This window comes from Propithecus coquereli, unplaced genomic scaffold, assembly GCF_000956105.1.
Source record: "Propithecus coquereli isolate 6110/MARCELLA unplaced genomic scaffold, Pcoq_1.0 Scaffold9, whole genome shotgun sequence".
Taxonomy (NCBI): domain Eukaryota; kingdom Metazoa; phylum Chordata; class Mammalia; order Primates; family Indriidae; genus Propithecus; species Propithecus coquereli.
The window spans coordinates 19,281,527-19,301,284 of record NW_012155284.1 but is presented as its reverse complement, the minus strand read 5'-3'; the positions used below and the strand labels follow the sequence as shown (position 1 = coordinate 19,301,284).

Below are 19,758 nucleotides of genomic sequence, written 5' to 3'. Positions count from 1 at the left end.
TAAAATATTAAAAAAAAAAAAAGCTAGCCAATCTACTTGCTGCCCCTGGCAAGCACACACCTGATCATGGCCCTCCCCTGCCACTCCACTCCTCAGATCCCCTCACCAAAGTGTCAAAGGCTCCCCATGCAGACCCAATAAAGCCCCAGATGCTCAGCTGGCATGCAAAGTAATCCGTAACCTCCCCTCCCACCCTTTCCATTCCAATTTTGTGGTGGCCTTCCCAACAACATGCACTCTACTCCCTCCCCATTGTTTGGCTTGCCATGACCTCACTCCAGCCCCCTAGCATTTTCCAACTTCCATACCTATGAAGAGACTGTTTTCTTTACCTAGACTAGAACCCCCTTCTTTCCTAAAGATAAGCATCAAAGGCACACCTTCCCCTCCATGCCTAATTTGAATCCTATTTCTTCCAAATGGCTTCCCAGATCCACCCAGTTGGAATTTGTTCACCTTACCCTACCCTCCTAAAGCAGATGTTTACCTCTGTATTTGGCTTACTGTCTCAGTCCTTTTGAGCTGATATAACAAAATACCTTAGACTGGAGAATCTGTAAACAACAGAAATTTATTGCTCATATGAATAGTCTGGAGGCTGGAAAGTCCAAGGACAAGGTGTTGGCAGATTTGGTGTCTGGTGAGGACCTGTTCCTTATATTAATAGATAGCACCTTCGATGTGTCCTCACATGGTAGAATGGGCAAGCAAACTCCCTCAAGCCTGTTTTATAAGGGCATCAATTCCACCCATGAGGGCTCTGCCCTCATGACCTAATCATCTCCCAAAGGCCCCACCTCTTAATACCACCACACTGAGGATGAAGTTTCAGTACATGAATTTGAGTGGGATTAAAACATTCAGACCATAACACTTACGAGCACTCAGCCTTGAACTGGAAATTTTATTTATGTGTCTTTTACTCACCAGATTAGGAGTTTGCAGAGGTTGGTAATAATGTGGTTTTTATCTTTATACCCCTCACTCCCTCTTGCATAATTTTGCAGAAATTATGTATTCCAAAATTCAAATCGGCTGCCAGGGCTGATCAGGGCCTTGGGGCAGCTGAGAGAAGAAGGTACAGTTCCAGCTCTGAGTTTGTTAGTGGGTTTATATGTTCTATCTTGAAAGTAAAGCCATTCAACAGCTCTAATATGCAGTGAGAGAAGCTTCACACACTCCTTCTTTCCCAGCAGCAGTCGTGTTGAGGTGGATAGTTACAGCCAGAAGAGCCAAGGCCAACGTCTGGACATTGGGAAAACCTGCATTTAGGGGACACAGTAAGTCACCCTATAGTCCCCCAAATATGGCTTTTCCTTTAAAGCTCCAGCTTACTACTTCCTAAAACTCATCTTATAATGAAGAAAACAAAAATTCACCATTCTTGAGTAGGACCTACATAAAAGATCCATTCTTTTTTCTTTTACTCATTTAGTGAGTATCAATCAATGTATATCATATACCAGAAAGTATTCTACATTCTGAGGATATATTAGTGTACAAAACAAAGTCCCTGTTCACAGAGAATTTACCAGAACCACACATTACTGTAGTGACGTTGAAAATCTGGAAACTCTGAGACTTCCTAGAACAAGTTATTTATTTGCTATGAATTTCACTTCCCTTCCCTCATTTGTTAAAGTAAAAAGTCAAAAGTTTACTACCCACATCATACAGGGTGGCAGTGAGAATTGAATGAAATAGCATCTATAAAGTATCTAATATACAGTCTGAGATTCAGTAGATAATCAATAAATGGTAATATCTAATTATGATTACACACTACCCTAAAACTACTAGAGTTATCATTCACTATCCCTTGGAACAGAACCTCATGAATAATCCTGTCTGCATGTCCTAAATCTAGTCATTCAGATATATTCTTTGTGAGTTTTGCTATTTCTGCATTCAACTTTGCACTATACTCAATACTTTCCTCCAAGTAATAACTGTAAAATCATAGGTTTTACATGCAAGTTCCATATATTTCCTAATACACATTAAAATTATAAGTAACTATTAAAATTTAAAAGTCCATTCATGTGACACAGCACCTAAAATTAACTCAGATGTCACCAGAAGTACACTGGGTCTACTCTGGAAACCACTTCTCCATATGTTCAACTTGGCAGAACTGATCTCAATTTCTAAATTTGGTTTATTTAAATGAAACACATTTTGGAGAGCTCTGCCATCCTCTCATAATCTCCACTTCTACTCTCCTAACACAGCCCCTCCACATCTCTCTCCAACACATTGTCATAGCCTCCCAACTTCTAGCCTTGCCTCCCTACAGCTTGCTCTCCACACATAGCAGAAATCAGATCATGCCTCTCCCCTGGCCCAAATCTACCAATGGATGACCATCCTTTGGATAAACGCAGAGACCTTCTTCCTGTGGTCTACAAAGGCCCTACATGATCTGGCCCCAGGCTGTCTCCCCCAGCACATTTCTGCCATTCTTCCCATTGGAAGTACAGCTGCAGCAGTGTTGAATGTCATTCAGGCAGTCTTTCCACCTGCTGATCCCTCCAGGTGCAGCATGACTTGGCCAGATGGTTGCCCCTAACTTCCTCACTTCAGCAGCTTTCCCCAAACACCTGATCCAAAAAGCTCCTCCTCCGCCACCCCCTCTGCTCACTTTGCTTTATTTTCTCTCTGACACTTACTACTACCAAACACTACATAATGTATTTCATGCATTTGTTTAATGTCTGTCAAGCCCTATTAGATTATAAGCTCCAGGAGGGCTTGTATTTTGTCTATATTTACACTACTATGTTACTAATGCCTGAAATAGTATGGAAGCCACTCAACAAATATTTGCTGTTTGAAGACATTGAAGGCATGAATGGGCAAAGGGTGGATAACCAGTATTCTTTGAAACACATTCAGTTTGAGGTTTCTCCAGGACATGTAGGAAAAAATGCAAATGAGTTTAGGAGAGAGGAAAGCAAAAAGCAAGAACATGTGAAAGCAAGACTAAAATCCCACAGTCTCACCCACCAAAGGCTCCTGGAATAGTGGCCCAAAATTACAGAAATTGGTCAGAGACACAATAGAGCTCAGGGATAGATATGAATAGAATTTAAAAAGAACCAACTTCATTATTCAAGAATTTGTGATGCTAAATTTGGTTAAAAAAGGGGACTGGGGGAGAACTGTGTAAGTAAATAAAATTTTTCATTTTAACCTTTAATGACAACCTACTCCCTTACAAAGCTTTAAAAACAAGTGCTGAAAAGTAACTAGGTAGAGGTTTTTTTGTTTGGTTTTTGTTTTTGTTTTTCCCAGTCTGTAGTAGTAAAAGAGAAAGATGGAGAAAAAGAGTGAAATGATATCTGGTTGATTAAGTGTATTAGTGGCCTCCACTCGTGGCCTCCCTATACATACACCTTTTGACTCATAACTTCATATTCCTCCACTCTGACTCTGAGTTCCACCACAACTTGCTTTGGCCAGTGGGTATTAGCAAATGTGACACAGAGACTTGAAAAGTACGTGTCTTGCCAACTACACTTTCAAATGATTGGGCTTGCCTATTCTTGGACCCCAGACACCATCATGAGAACATGCCTGGAATAGCCTGCTGGAGGGTATGAGAGACGTGTGAAGGGAGTTTCCCAATCAAGGCCATCTTAGACTGCCAGCTAACTGTTAATGCATGAGTAGAGCCTGCTAAAATAGTTAGAACCTAGGGTAGATAAGCAGAACTCCCACTGACTGGTAGACTTATGAAAATAATCAATAATTGTCATCTTAGGACAGCATGTTTTGGAGCCATTTGTTACACAGCAACAGCTAACTGATATAGCTTGGATAATTACCCTCCAAATAACAAAAAAATGTAAAGAGGAGATTGAGGGGGGTGGGGATTTCTCTAAATTCAAATTCGAGATCATAATTTTAAAATATTTTCTCTGAAAGTCAAAAGAATCAAAATGACAAATTACCTAAGCAAAAGAGATCTGAATTTTCTGGTTAAATTATGAGGAAATATGTTCAATGTACTTGCAATTAAAAGCCAAACCATTAGCATCCCATTAAATTATAAAAGTGGGGTGATCTTTTACAAGTATTAATATAAATGTGTTACACTGAGTAGACTGTTGGTTTTCTTCATGGCCTCCAAGAGAAACAAAATGGAGCCACACGTGTTCTCGTCCTTCAGTAATCCTGCTCTAGCCTCATCACAGAGAACTTCTCATTTCCATAGCAGTAGAGTCTATTTTCATTAAAGGAAGTTATTTCTTCTTTTATCTTTAAAAAATTAACTACCTTCCTGTATACATACCAAATTCACTTAAAGAACTGTAACTAAAATAAACCAATAATAATAATTTGCTTCTATTCAGATTTTTGTACTTGCATAAGCACCATCTTTTCCCCTTCCAAGGTTATCCTTCTTTCTTTTTTCCTTGCATATTTCCCAGGAGCTCTACACTAACGCATAAACTTTCACATTAGAGAAGTGAATAACAAAGCAGACACCCAATGAATACATATGCTGTTTGAAGAGGCTTTCTCACCCAACCTCCTTCACGCTTATAGACTCATACCCAGCTCAGTCGACAATTTTAGTTCATGCAGAATCCATTTCATATCCTGTGCCATAAACATACACATCTTTGTATGAGAAGAAAGTGGACCAAATTGAGAATATTATTAAAGACACAAGTAATAATGTATACTTATATTCTTATATGCTTAGTCTCATTTGCTCTTCCCTGTATGGTAAGCAAAGCCTGTATTCTTTTGTTGTTATTGTTCAGTGTCAGGCTTTTTAACTTACTAAATTAAAACATATTTTACGGTTCTAAGTTGCATGTGTATGGATATATCATAATATATCTAACCAGCCCCCATGTAGGATGTAAGGATGCAGAGATGGAGAGGGATGTGGGGTGAGGTGCAGGGAGCAGGGGCTGATTGCCCAGCAGAGGGAACATGGAAGAGAAGGCAGCAAAGGCAGCAAAGGCAGCAAAGGTGCGGCAGGACTGGGTTCCCCCGAGTCTGCAGTGACAAGCAAGCAGGCAGGTCGCATCCAAGACATTGGGCTCTAACTCAGGCTTCCACCCTACTCTGCTAGCTGAGTGAATTGGCGCAGGGTTGACCTCTCAGCCTCAGTCTCCTCACCTGTGCAATAGGGATGTGGCCCTTTCCTGCCTGGCTATCACATTTTTAGGACGGCCGAGCAGGTGAGAGTGGGGGCCCACAGTAGGGCTCAATGTCCCTAGCACTATATGATGGAGGACATGGCAGGCACTGAAGACCTTCCCTCTTCTAGTATGAGAATCAGGCCAAATATAAAGACTGGTGGTGGCTGTGGGGACTGTAATGCTGCCCCAGCTTCTCGGATGTCATGGGGAACAAGGCTCTCCCCAAGACGGATTTCCAGCCACCCCCAGGATGACACTGGCAGGACAACTGGATAGTGTAACCTCAGAGGAGGTAAGGCTGGAGGGTGCAGGCCCTGAGCCCGTGTGTACCTCAGCATGCCCCATTGAAGTTGACACTTCCTGTCTCCCGGGAGGGCAAATCAGCAGCAGCCCAGTGAAGTGGGCACAGAGCCACTGAGCCTGGTCCCAGTGGGCTGGGGTGCACAAGACAGAGAACCTATCTGCCACCCTGCTCTGGATGCCAGACCCCCCGGCCCTGCCTTGCCCAGGGCAGGAGAGATGTCATGAAGGCGAGTGCTTAGCTGACAGAGGATGCCCCTGGGGCCTGTAAGTTCAGGGAGATGTGCTAGGAACTTGGGGTCTCCCTGCCCCCAGGCCCCTCCTGGACACAGACATTACCAAGAGCCAGGTGCTAGAGGAGGTATATGAGAACCAGCGCCGTGACACCACAGGTGTCTGAGTGCCTGATACCATCTCAAACATAACCATGGTGAACAGGGCCAAAGCCACCTCAGGTGATGGGGGCTAGGGGACAGGCTAGGCAACCAGGTGGGGAGCCTTGGAAGCTGGGGTGTCCCCACGGAAAGAGCTGTGGTCTGAGCCCCACTCCCTACATGCTGCAGGGGACCTGGGTGAGCACCCCAGCCCTCGGGCACCCTCTCCTAGCCCTGATGGTGTGGGGGATTGTATCCCAAGATGGCAGGCCAGAGATACCTTAAATAAGACTGTAAGAAACAACAGAGGGAGACAGTGATTCCTTTCTAGGCCTCTTTCAAAGGTGATGCTCACCCTGAAGGAGAGAATCTGTTTGAGGCTAATCTAACCCAGCCCTATCCAACAGAACTCTCTGTGGTGATAAAAATGTTCTATATCTGCTCTGGGCACGTGTGGCTATTGAGTGCTTGAAATATGGCACTAGTGAGATTGAGGAATTGAACTTTGAATTTTGTCTTATTTTAATTAATTTAAATTTTTAAGAAGCCCCAGGCGGCTGGTGACTACTGTGTTGGACAGCACAGGTCTAACTTACCTCGAACACAGGAGAGAGCAGTTTACACTGCAGAAAGGCAAGTCCTTAAAGCATACTAAGTGGTTACTCGGGTGGCATGAGACGCAGCAAGCGCTGTCTGGGTCCAGGGAGTGGGAGGCCTTCGTGGCCACAGCAGGCACACACACAGGCGTGTGGGAAGAGGAAGTGGAGGCGGCCTCCTTCCAGCACACGTGCCCCTCAGCTCGCCTTCAGTGTTCCCGGCAGAACCGACAGCCCGTGGAGGCCCAGGCGAACGTGAAGTGCCTCCAAGGCTGGCACTTTAAGAAGAACTGGGTTATGAAGCTGAACCACGTTGTGGACAATGAGGGTCAGTTCTCTGGTCAGGGCTAGGGCGGCAACGCCTGGGGCCTCAACCCCCCGCAGCTGCCGGGGCCTGTACCGGGCAGGCAGGGCGGTCCAACATTTCTGACAGCCTCGGAGCAGCCAAGTTCTTGGGTTGGGCCTGAGTTCCTGGGGGTCTCCCAGCTTCCAGAGAGCTGGGTCTCTACCCTTTCCAAACACACGGGCCCTAGTTTTGAGACAGCGCAGGTCCTAAGCGCCTCCCGCGGCCTGGCCCAGAGCAAGGCTGGGTTGTGGAGACTGAATTCACCCAAGGTAGTTCCAGGTTAGGCGCAACGGGCTGGAAGCCTGAAGGCCTGGGCTCAAGATGCAAGCTTTGCTGCTTACAGGCTGTGTGGCCTTGTGCACACCACAGGATTTCCTGGAGCCTCACCTTCCTCGTTTGTAAGATGGACAGTTGGGCCCAGGCTACGCAGGTGACACATTGTGGCCACACTCTCCTTCCCATGCCTCAGGGCCAGAGAGACCCTTTAGCTTGCCCCTCTAGGGCTTGTCTCTAAGGCCGGTCCCAGCCTGCCAGCAACTGGGGACCTAGCAGCCACGGTCCTGCCCTCACAGGCTGGGAGAATGGAGTGAGAATCCCGCCCTCGGGCCTGCCCGGGGTCTGGAGCTGGGTGGAGAAGACCTACCACTGGCTCCGCCGCCCGCACTGGGTGCGTGTGCGCCTGCGCTTCCAGAACCAAAGGGCGCTTAGCAGCGAGCAGGAGAACCTCCCCTTCCTGCAGCAGGTAAGGGGCCACGGGCAAGGGCTGCCTTGAGCCGCTGCAGGGGCGCGACTCTGATTTCCTCCCCACAGCACAGCCTGGCCAAGGGGGAAGAGGAGGGGTGGGAGTACAGCACCTTCTGCTCCGAGTTCCACCGGAACCCTCAGCCCCAGAGCCAGTTCCGCTGCCGACTTCACAGACTGGCCCCTAACAAGGACTAGGACTTTGCACCCATTTTCCTCCTGGAGGGGTCTTTAGTAAAGCCTCCGTGGGCTGGATGGCGCCTGAGACCTACCTGCCACCCCACCTCCTGGAGGAGCCAGGGCCTAACCTAGGTGGGGGGTGGGGAGGACTTGGAGTCCTGAGGAGTGGGGCCTGCCACGGGAAGGGGTGGCCTGGGCTAGAGGAGACCCGAGAAGCACCCAAGAGCCTCAGGGGAGACTGTCCTGGGCACAGGCTATGGATTCAAAACACCAAGCTAGGAAGGAAGAGGAAGGCAAGACGTGGCCATGGGGTCTGGACAAACAGTTAAGGGACTCCTGGAGGCATGTCCCATTGGACACCTGGGCCCCCAACATGCCCTTCATCTGGTGCATCTTTGACAGTGAGCACTCAATCGGGAGTCTGCTTGGGTGGCCCCAGAGGCCAGCACCTAAGGGCGGGGAGTGGGGAGAGAGGGAAGTGGAGGAGGCAGAGGGCAGCCTAGGGGGATCCTGGCGGGAGGTGATGGACACGCCTCTTTACCCAGAGCCCCACTGCTACCAAAGCCTAGATTCTTACCTCCCTCTTACAGGCCAGGAAACCAAGGCTGGGGGTGGCAGTGCAACTTTCCCAAGGTTTCACTTTTGTAAAGTGACTGAGTCAGAATTCAAACCCAATTCAAGGTCCTTTTCTGTACACTGTGCTTCTGAATAATACAGTGTTGGGGTGGGAAGAGGAGGTTTCATGGTAAAAGATGAAGAACAGAGACAAATACGAGAAGAAAAAAAAAACATCGATAGGTATAAATAAGGAAAATGACAACAAAGGCATTTACATTTACTTTGAACAATTGTGTGAAAAAAGCAGCTACTAACCGGTAACATTTCTAGAACAACTTTCCCCAGAAGACCCAGAAAGCTGCATAATTTGACATCGTGTTATGCACTGGTAACAGTAGAGCAACAAATACCAAAGTGAAGATTCCCACACAACTTTGCTTGACAATCACATTTTCACTACCTCTTAATGTTCTAAATGTGCTATTGTGGGATGTTTGCTCTTTATCCAACATTGGCTACTGTAATAAATTGTTGTTTATCCAAAGTACATTTAAAGGATGCAGTGCTACAGATAATTGAATAGGCAGGTTAGCTGAGACTATTAAATACAGTAACATCCCATTTATTTCAGTCCCTGCCCAATTTTAAAGCTCTAGAACAGGGTTTGGCAAACTTTTTGGTAAAAGGTCAGATATTAAATACTTTAGGCTTCACAGGCCATATGGACTCTGCAGCAACTATTCAACTCTGCCAATACAGTGTGTGAAAGGCAACAGTAGACAGCATGTAAACAAATGAGCATGGCTATGTTCCAATAAAACTTTATTTACAAAAACCAGATTTAGCCCACGGGCAGTAGTTTGACAACCCTTGCTCTAAAACATAACCCTCGCGGAGAAGGAAAAAGTGCACTCATGTTTTTATTTACTGGAGGAGAACTGAAACCCTGAATGAATGCCTGTTCTTTCATTTTATACACGATTTTTAGAAACTAGCCTATTTTCTTGCTTACAGCCTATAGCAAAATAGAAACAGAAATTTTAAAGCAGGGCTACTGGTATGGGCCAGTATAGTGAAGTCCAGAATGCTTTAGAACATCGCCAGAGGAATGAAACAGCAGGACCGTCTGGGTTAATTAGTGCAGGGGCCAAACATTCTCCCTAAACCCCTTAATATCATCTTAATCATCTTAGTATCACCTAACTCAAAATTACCAAAGGAAATATTCCATTTAATCTCTTTGAGACAGAGGAAACAGAGACACAGAGGATCCATTTTAAAAGACCCATGAAAATCTGCTACACCTAGAAGTTTTGAAACTGACTGAATAAACTTTAGCTATAAAGATACATTTTGTGAAATAATTAATTCCCCAGATGATAATAACAGGACAACAAACATTTATGAAGCACTTACTATAAGACATGCATTATTCCAATTGTTTTACATATATTTACTTAATCTCTACAACAACCAAACCAGGTAGGTACTATTATTATTCTATTTTTCAAATAATGAAACAGAGGTACATGGACATTAAGAAATTTTCCCAGAGTAACACAGCTACTTAGTAGCAGAATTGGGATCTGAACCCAGGCAGTCTGGCTCCAGAGACTTGCATTTAATTACTACACTGTGCTGAGGCATTGCTTTATACCCATATGTGGACTGCCATTGTTCAAAGCCTAGGAATATGATATAATATATTTAAAATCTCTACTAAATATAATCTTCAGAATCTAAAGATTGAGACATGTCAGTGTTTTTCAATGCCGTGGGGTAAAGAATGTAAGTATCTATTATTTTTGTTCAGTTCCACCAAAATAAAAAGATTGCTTGAATGTTAGATTGAGGAGATTTTACTCTTTTCCAGTGTTGCATTTAAAATTGTTTTTGGAATGAGCCAGGGAAATAAACAAGAAGTAAATGAAGTTATGGGAAAATTCTTTTTAGGCACTCCTCATTCAATCAGATAAATATGAGGATGTGAAATGAGTTAGTCCTTCTATTTTTTAGGTCAGGATATAAAGATCAAAACACATTTTTATTTGTTGTCTTTATTTCTTAAATAGCTTGATTGTAAATTTGGTTTATATGGAAGAAAGTAATTTGGTTGTTAAAATAACTGAAGTTATGATTGGCTTAACACCCAACAAAAATATTTGAGCCTAATATATCCAAGGTAAAGGACTAAAATTGGTTTGACAGAATCATAGCTTTTATTGAAACCTGATGTTTTATTAAAAGAAAATTAAAAGTTTGTGGAGAGATTTTTTTAAATAGCAATAATCTGAAAAATATTTTTGTTTTGTGAGATATATATATATACACTTTTGCGAATCCCTAGAAGTTCAGAGTGGAGAAAAATCTTTTACCTTCTAGGGAGGCTATAAACCAAGTTTATGTTTGTTTCACCATTTGCTCTACTCCATGCAAGAAAACTTTCTCCAAAAGCCATGCACTTACTTTATAGTAGTTTCCCCAATAAAAAGTTAGCATTCACTGCAAAGTTTATATTTAATAAAATATTCAAGGAACTGTGGGAAGGGGATAAGACTTGATCAGCCATTTCAACTTTGTTGCCCATTTTTCATTTTCTCTCCACCTTTTTATAAGACTACAGAGCAAGGGATTCAAATACCTGACACAGAAGAGGATGGGTAAGGTAGAGAGAGAAAAAGATCCCAGGACCACTTTTTTTTTTCACTATAAGATATAAATATTAAATCATAGCAATCTCTATAATGTTCAGTGATATATTAATAGCCTTGGAAAATTTTTAACATATGGATTAAGAATTTAAAAGTAAAATCATATTCTTAATTTCTTCCAGATGGTAGAATTTTTTTTTCATTTAACTTATTGGGTACAAGGCTTAGATTCTACATAGACATACTAAAGAATAGAAAGGAAAGAAAAGAAAAAAGGTATGGCAGAAATTGGTTAGTTGATCGCTATTAAAGACTAAACATTCATGTCTCTCCAAAATTCATATGCTCAGATCTAATTCCCAATGTGAGGTGTTTGGAGGTAGGGCCTTTGGGAGGTGATTAGGTCATGAGAGTAGAGCCATAATGAATGGGATTACTGCCCTTGTAAGAAGAGGCCGAAGAGCCAGCATACTCTTTCTACTGTGTGAGGATATGACAAGAAGTCAGCCATCTGCAACTCAAAAGAGGGTCCTCACCAGAACCTGACCATGCTGACACACCAATTTCAGACTTCCAGCCTCCAGAACCATGAAAAATAAAATTCTGTTGTTTATAAGCCACCCAGCCCATGAGACTTTTTGTTATAGCAGCCCGAACTAACACAACCACCAAACCAACTTTCTGTTCTTTCAAGGCACAGAAAGTACTACAGCCCTGGCATCCCTTCCACTAGGTGGGGCATGTAACCAAGTGCTGGCACTAGAAGGTGAGTGTCCTCCAGGAGTTCTCCTTTGCCAAAGCACAGGGATCTGGAAGCCGATGGTGGCAAGGTAATGTGAGTGGTGTCACAAGAACACTGCTTGAATGAATGAGAGAAATCGGCCCATCAAGAATACCCACTTTAGGCTTTGATCGAGGGAGAAATAAACTTCTAAGTTCAGTCAATGAGATTTCAGATTTTAAATGTTACAGCAGCTAATGCTACCAAACTAATATGCAGAAGCTAATGAGATCTAAAAGCTGGAAATACATTTTCTGGAATGATGAAATTCTACCATATATGAACATTAAACAAACCCAATTAACATCTTGGGTCTGTCATTTCTTTGCCTGTAAAACATGTCTTTGTCTGTAAAAAGTGTCCAAATAAGGCTGGACACTCCTAAAAGTATAATTTTATAAGAAAATTTATGTACTTCCACCTGCTGTTTTTTGTATATGCTACAGGTTGGCCATTCCTCCATTATTAACATATTAAATACTTTGAGGAGAAAAACAGCAGCCCCCAAAATTAACCCTTCTCCCAAAATTATCCTAAAAGTTCTGCAAACATGAAATAAATGTCTACTAGGCTGTAAGCTCCTTGAGGAAACCAGGTCATATTCATTTTTGTGTTTCTAGCACAAAACTCTTGATTTTTGCTGAATGAATAAAGTCTTATTAAGAAGTTAAAAAACATTCGGTCACTTTCATTTTAAATTACTGAAGAAGTGGTCTTATCCAATCACCAAAAGCACAAGAAAGTTAGGACAATTGTCCTAGATCCAGTTTTCAAACAGCACTACAGATGCAATTCTTCCATTTCTGGAAAGTTCCCTCATGAATTGCTGGGCCGTGTGAGATAAAGATGGGAGAGAATCCATTCCATTTTTATGTTTTACTTATTTTTCTTCCTCTATGGTTTCTTTATTTTTATAAAAGCACTTCTATCGGTGAAACGGGTAACCACTTCAGCCTAACCAATATTGCTGTTGGGAAATTGTCAAACCTGTAACAACAGTGAGCTCAAGCAGCTGAAATATAGGACACAGCTGTGGCTAATATTCCGAAAAGCATCATGCTCTTCCAAAGTGCAACTAGCTGAACAGTTTCAAAATTGGTGACTGAACTTTCTAAACCATTCAGAAAGTCATTTTGACCATTCATTTTATTCCTAAAAGACCTACAAATAAGCATCACCTTAAAACTGACATGATTATAACATTCATGAAATTTAATAATGAGAATCAAGACAGGAATAAAAAAAAATCCAAGAACATCAGTCGGTCTAAGTTTTCTAACTCACTTTTCCCCCTGAGGAAACCGTGTCCTCTAACGTTTCGTCATTAACAGTTCTAAACGTAGATTCTGAAGCAATGCTTATCCAACTATTGACTTTGTCCTATATCTACGTGGAAGGAAAATTATGGCACAAGCTTAACCAACAAGAAAATTCATCCTATTTGAGGGAAGTAGACATAACTTAGAAAGTGAATCAAACTAATCAATAAGAAATGTTGCAGTATTTCCATTTAAAAAATGGATAATTTGTAAATACCTTTTATTAATGTGCTGATAATAATTGCAATAAGTAACATTTATATAGCACTTAGAAGTTTATTGATTATGTTTTCACATACAATATCATATTGATTTATCACAGTAAATCTATCAATATTTTTAATACTCAAGTAACACACAGATCAAGACTGAGACTCCAAAACCCTTTATAACTTTTCAAGTTCAAACAGAGAAGACGTCCTTTTCTTTTAAAGTATTATCCATTACTGGGAATATGCTTTTAGAAGTAAAGGATGCTAACTCTAGTGCAATAGCTGCCGTAATAATAATAATAGTGTAGAGTTGTATAGCACTTTAAAAATTACACATTAAAATGTTATTTTATAAGCACTTTCTCATTGTGTTGCTGATACTCACCAATCCAGTAAAATACCAGGACATATATTATTATTTTCACTTTACAGACATGGAGACTGAGGCTTAGAAAAATTTCATGACCTGAGAATGATCCTGTTGACTCCATGATTAATTCACTAAGATGTTCTATTCCTTGAAATCAGAAATCAGAAGACCACGAATTTGGCTGATGATGAAGATAATGGGAAATATGTCACCTCCTCACAGTATATAATCATTAGAATAATTGATTGTCTTTAAATTAAATGAAAGCTCCCCCTCTACCAGTGTCGGGCTCCACAAAAGGAGGGAATTACACAAATCTTAGGCATTTAACTCCTTTGGGAAGGGGAGATGTTTGTTTCATTTGTTCTGCTCTGCTTTCTTTAAAACATGATCAAGGTGGAACAGCAACTCTTCTGAAAATGCCAAGTAGGAATAATTAAATTCTTGGACAAGATTAAGCAATCAGATCAGTCCTATATATAACACAGGAAAAACGGCTTAGGGAAGAGCAAATTTTTCCAAAAACAAAATTTAGCAAAAAAAAAAAAAACCTCATTGGAAAATGTAGTTCAATCAAGAAATATTTTTTTTTTCAATTTGGATTTATCTCATTGCTTTTAGTAGGTAGTGTTAATAGTCTCCAAATGCCAGTGTGTATTCACGAGCACTTAGCAAGTTCATGATGTGATACTTTCCTTTTTGGATACATCTTTTGTCAAATCCATCTGTCTATGGCAGATATGCATAGTTTTACAGAACCTTATCTGCAAAAGAACTTCCACCATCAGACAAAAATGAGTTTAGAAAATAGAGAGGAATGGAGAGAAGAAAGATCAACCACTGCTGTTTAGGAGATACTTTCCTTTTCCTACTGTGCCTTGCCCACAGCCCAAGGTCTACCAGGTGCTCCTCAACTCCTTTTCTTAATGTCCTGACTTTTCACAAGAAAGAGATGAGACTCTAGCATCTCAGGGAGTAAAAAGATAGAGGTCGCAGAGGAAGCACCAATGCAAGGTGTAAATACTCCTAGTATACACTCACCAGAATTTCCCTGAGCCCTGGTTTTAAACACCCATTGAATTGCATAAATACAAATCAGATTGTATTTATTTGATTAGCATTTGATAATCAAGCATAAGTCGTTTTTATTTGATTCATCTCAGTAAGAGCCCAAGCAAAGTAATGTGAAGGATAAGGCAGGAAAAGGTGAGAGGGAACGTGAATGCTATAGCAAGAGAGCTGCATGGACCCAAGGAAGAAGAGGAGCCGAGTTAGAAGCCAGAAGCTAATTCAAATAATGCAGATTCCACCCCCACCACTTCTTACACCTAGATGGGCCCCAGACACCTTGAGGAATGGGATTATCTTCCTTTTATAGATGCATTACTTTCTTCCACGAATAGTCAGTTAGGAATGTATAACTAAGAATGAGCCAACTATCACTATTAGTGTCTATGGTGACAGAAACTTACTAAAAGAACTTGCTAGTCTGTCTCAGTAAAGGAACTCATTACGCCACTTCTTCACAAAGCAAATGTATTTCTAGAAGAAAATATTAAAATTACATTTCTTTAAAACTATTTTACATATATTTGGTTGATACAGAAAAGGAATCTATGTTGGTTACTTTTCTTTCTTTTTATAAACTTCATCCATTGGTGTGATCTAAAAGGCTGTCATATTTCAGAAAGCAAAAATATTTTTAACAACAAAACTTTGCATTTTCAGTGTGATCTAAACATAAAATTTTGCAAAACGTAATATCTCTCTCCTACTGACTAAATCATGTTATTTAAATAGGTGCAACCAAAAATTAACTGCTTTGAGTCTATAATGTTATTTTTATAGGAATTGGCAGCTAATTACTATAGCTATCAGAAGTTTATATTTGCCACAGAACCCGTGATTTAAAAACCTGTTCAAATGATTTATGCTTGAGACTTATACATAATAAAAAATATATACGTATGTATCTACAATCTGAAGAGGAAAAGGTAGACAAAAAACCACCTGAAAAATGACCCCAAATTATAAGAAATGACCTAGCTCTGTGCTGTACTGAGAAAAAATATAAAAATTATTTGGGAGGAAGAAAAATATTTCTAAGCACTAAATTCATAGGCAAAAGTTCTATTGTATCTTGTTATGATAGGCTAGGAAAAATCGATTATGATTTAAAAGTAAAAAGTAAACTGATTACATTTACCAGTCTAGACTCAGTATTAATTCTATCCTGCAGTATATAATACAGAAGGTAATAAAATGCTGATTTTTTCTCATTTCTCATTTTAATCCACTCCAGCTTTATCTTAAACATTGTTAGCAACAGAACTTACCCCAGCAATTACACAAACCTAACAAAGGCTTCCCTGGGATAATTTGATCTGCTCCAACCACAAATTCCAAACCACATACTTTCTTACGTTATGGTTCTGTCTGTGTGTGTTTAATGTACTTCTTATAAGGCTTTTTAAAACAAGTTCATGGTTTCTCATTCGGCAATCTACCACATAAACAGAAGCACCAAAGAGCATTTCTGTACATATAAAAATTTGTTAGTTATTTATAGTGTATGTCATAAATCAGTTTCCGATTGCTGTGAAGAAAAGTACTGCTGCAATTATTTTACATTTCTCCTTTTTTTGGGCTCTAACTGCTGTTTACATGTGTCCCAAAAGGATTTATTATCATTTGCTGCTCTCTCTCAGTTTTGGATGGTGGGGGTAGGAAACCTTGAAAGTTACCTGACCCAAGTGTTCTCTAAGCCATTGCTTTGATACCAGCATCCTCTTTTAACCTGCTCATGTTTGCCCTTTATCACTTTACTGACCCCATAAAACAAACAGGGCTAGCAAATGCATCGAACAGCCTCCTTCAAAATGCAGCTTTGACTGTGATTCATGGCAAAAAGCTGGAATAACCCTGCCAAGTCTTAGAAGCTTTCAGATTCATTGCATTGAACTTGATACATATAGTACAGCACCTTGAAAACAAATCATCTGCTAGTTCAGTATTTTCTACTTACAATCACTCCCTCCCAGGGCATGTAATTAATTTACTGAGCTTACCAAAAAAAAAAAAAATTCAGGATTACTCACACAGTCTTCAAGATGCAATGTCAGCTATTTAGGACAGAAACATCCAAGGCCGTGTTAGAACTCAGTTACCACAATATGTGCATTAAAGCAGGAACTGGCAGGGCCCTGGACTACAGCAACTATAGGACTCCTGCTTCTCGTACGCTGGGCTATAATCTATGAAACTGAGCCCCAGATCCAGCCAATCATTTAGCTCCTCATAACAAGTCTAACTGGCTCTGGAAAGCTGAAAGGGCTGCACTGGAACAACATAGATGAGATATTCCACACAATAATCTGCTTATCTGGAATCGCTTTGCCTCGAAAGGCCAGAGAAAAATCACAGCTTCATTGTCTGAGGGGAAAAGGACAGGTGATCTGGGAACAAAGCAGCTACACCTGGAGCGAGATCTCTTCCTGGCTTGGCAGTCCCAACTGTGCCGGCATTCCAAAACCTGAACCGCCCTAGAAACCAAAGGGCAACGACGGCAGCAAAAGCCTGAGGTAATTTTCATTTTTCTTTTGTATTTTTAGTAGGAATAATGCTGAGTGAAAATGATAAGCATTAAGTCGCTGAGGCAACTAGATATGCTTCAATTTTATTGTACCTTTTTCTATTCTCATCTTTTGCAGGATCATTTGTTATTAAGCATGAGTAGAGGAAGGCTTCATGTACCTGAAATAAACTTGAAACTAAAATGATCATTTGCGGAAGAAAATAGATGATTTTCCAGAATGTTTTTAGACCTACCTTTTCAGATGGGCAGGATTTTTCACCCACCCACAGAAGCAAGAGCAAACGGGCTGAGACAGGGAGGAGAGGGACAGGGTTTCAGGAGCACGATGAAATGTTTTTCATATCTTAAAGAAAATACCTATGCTCTGAGAGAAAATTGGTAAGGTAAGTTCCTGCCCAGCTCCCCTGGCCCTTGGCACTTAGGCCACATAAGAATGTTCTGTGGTAGGAGGATTGGGACAGAGAATCTTAAAAATCATAAAAGAGAGTCAACAGTGCTCCATGGTCCAGGTTTTTCTCGTTTTCTTTACAATATTTTCCTTGTTTCCCATTACATTTTAGTGTTAGTTATACCAACTATTGTTATACCATACTTCTATATCTGTAGTTGTTAAAGGATGTATGGAAAACATTTTTAAGTCAAAATTATTATAGAGGTGACTAAAATAGGAAAGCAAAAAAAAAAAATGTAACTGATATGCACATAACCCCAACACCACACACCTGAGATACTTAATGTACTTAACCTAATGACAAATCCTTCCTAATGCTCAGCAAATTGTGTTTCTTCAACAACTTTAGTAGCGAGTATAACGTTAACAACAACAACAAAAAAATCTTTGCAATAAAATTTTAAATAACTAAATCAATCATTATGCTTCCAAAGTGATAACAGAATATATACAACATTTTATTCATGTTGTTGGACTTAAAAGCTCCTAAAGGAAGAAGCTGGGAAGAAAAAATTGGTTTGTTTAATGGTGAAATATAAACACCAGTAACAGAAGAGACATTTATGCACTTTTTGTTGGCTGTATATAACTGACTGAATTCAACTTGAGATTTGACACCAGGAAGAAAAACACAGCAGTAGACACAGAACAGAAGAAGTAATCCATTGGCAATTTCCCCCCAGGGTTTGTTCTTTGAATTGTCCAATTTGTGACTAGCCAAGGAAGAATATTTATGCTCTGTTTAAATAGTTTTTATTGAATTAAACCTTTGTTTATTTGACAGTGCTGCTGCCTACGGTGACTGTGTGAAAATGGAAACTTCTAAGGAAGCCAGGTTTTTAGAATTTTTGTCCCCTTTACTCAACAATAACATAGATTATCTAGTGTGAAATGGAAAACAGTCTTTAAGGTAATATTGTCACTGAATTCTGCTTTTCATCCCCTTAATAAAATTCCATTAAAATCCCCTTGAACTCCCATGTTGAAATATCCATTTGTTGACAGACAAGGCCAAGAATCCTCTAAAACGAGGCATGTAAGTCATTTCACATGTATCCTTGTCCAGAAATTTCCCAGAGGAAGACCTCACCTCCTACAACTTTAAAGGACACCATCTCATGGACCAAGATAATGGTCAGCAACCATCCAGCAAGTCATCAGAGTTGAGGTTTTCATGGCTTTTGTACATTCTCTGTCTCCACATTAACTAAGTTACAGACTGGCCTCTGGATCCCTGGCCCATACAAATACTAAAGTTTTGTTTGACTCAGCTTCAAGCTGTTAGTAAGTAATGTTCACTCCAAAACACATAAATGATGAGAGCTTTCTAAAACTGAAACAAAGAAAGTAATGTCTCAGTGTGATCCAACTTGAACCTACTGTGCTGCTTACATCTGTCATCTTTGCCCAATTCAAAACCAAGCAATGGAGGAAGAAACTAAACAATACATATACCAATACTACAATCTTCCTTTGCCTATAATTGTTCATGCAACATGTTAGTCTACAGCAGACATCATTCTCAATTCATCAGGACTTGTATTATTAATAGCAGGTTCTGGTTAGGCTCTCTCCTGTCATCACCATCAATAATGTTTGTTGGCTATCCCATCAAGCTCTGTCTAAGAAGCTCATGGTATACAAGGGTCACCCAAACAGCTGGGTCCAGTCCTTGCTCATATTTCCTGTATCTCAACCTCACAGACAAGAATTAAGATGATCCCGATAAAAGATCAGGAACGCGAACCCTTTTCTGAGCTGAGAACTGTCAGCAAATCTCAAGTATCCAAGCAGCTATGGTTGACTGAAAAGTGTCTCAAAACCTGGGCCAAGAATTATTTCTGGGCCCATAAGTTAATTTGTCTGGCCCTGCATTTTATGTAGCCAAAGTAGTCACTTGTGAGAAAACTATTGGAAACGTTCAGACCCACCATATTAGCTTGTCAAGCCAATTAAGACTGGCAGGGTATGAACACCTTTCCAGGAGACACAGATAAATACCACCATTATTTTCATAATTCTAGCCTCTGCCTAAAGAAACTCTTGACCTTGGAACTACTTCCTTGGTAGGGAACTGCTGAAGGTTCCAGTGCTGACACTTGGAGCCAGCACCTTATGGTGTAAG

The 19,758-nt window shown here is 40.8% G+C and overlaps 1 protein-coding gene across 2 annotated transcripts in view; it reads right to left on the bottom strand.

Annotated features, from left to right (window-relative positions):
* LOC105826564 (cAMP-specific 3',5'-cyclic phosphodiesterase 4D-like) overlaps positions 1-19,758 on the bottom strand; it is a 490,226-nt gene that overhangs the window by 444,743 nt on the left and 25,725 nt on the right. Inside the window, exon 1 of one of the 2 annotated variants that reach the window (XM_012664548.1) lies at positions 16,686-16,843. The exons of the other annotated variant lie outside the window; for it this stretch is intronic. The gene's annotated coding sequence lies outside the window, so the exon portion shown is untranslated. Of the gene's footprint in view, positions 1-16,685; positions 16,844-19,758 lie in introns of those variants that run through there. 2 annotated transcript variants of the gene reach the window in all.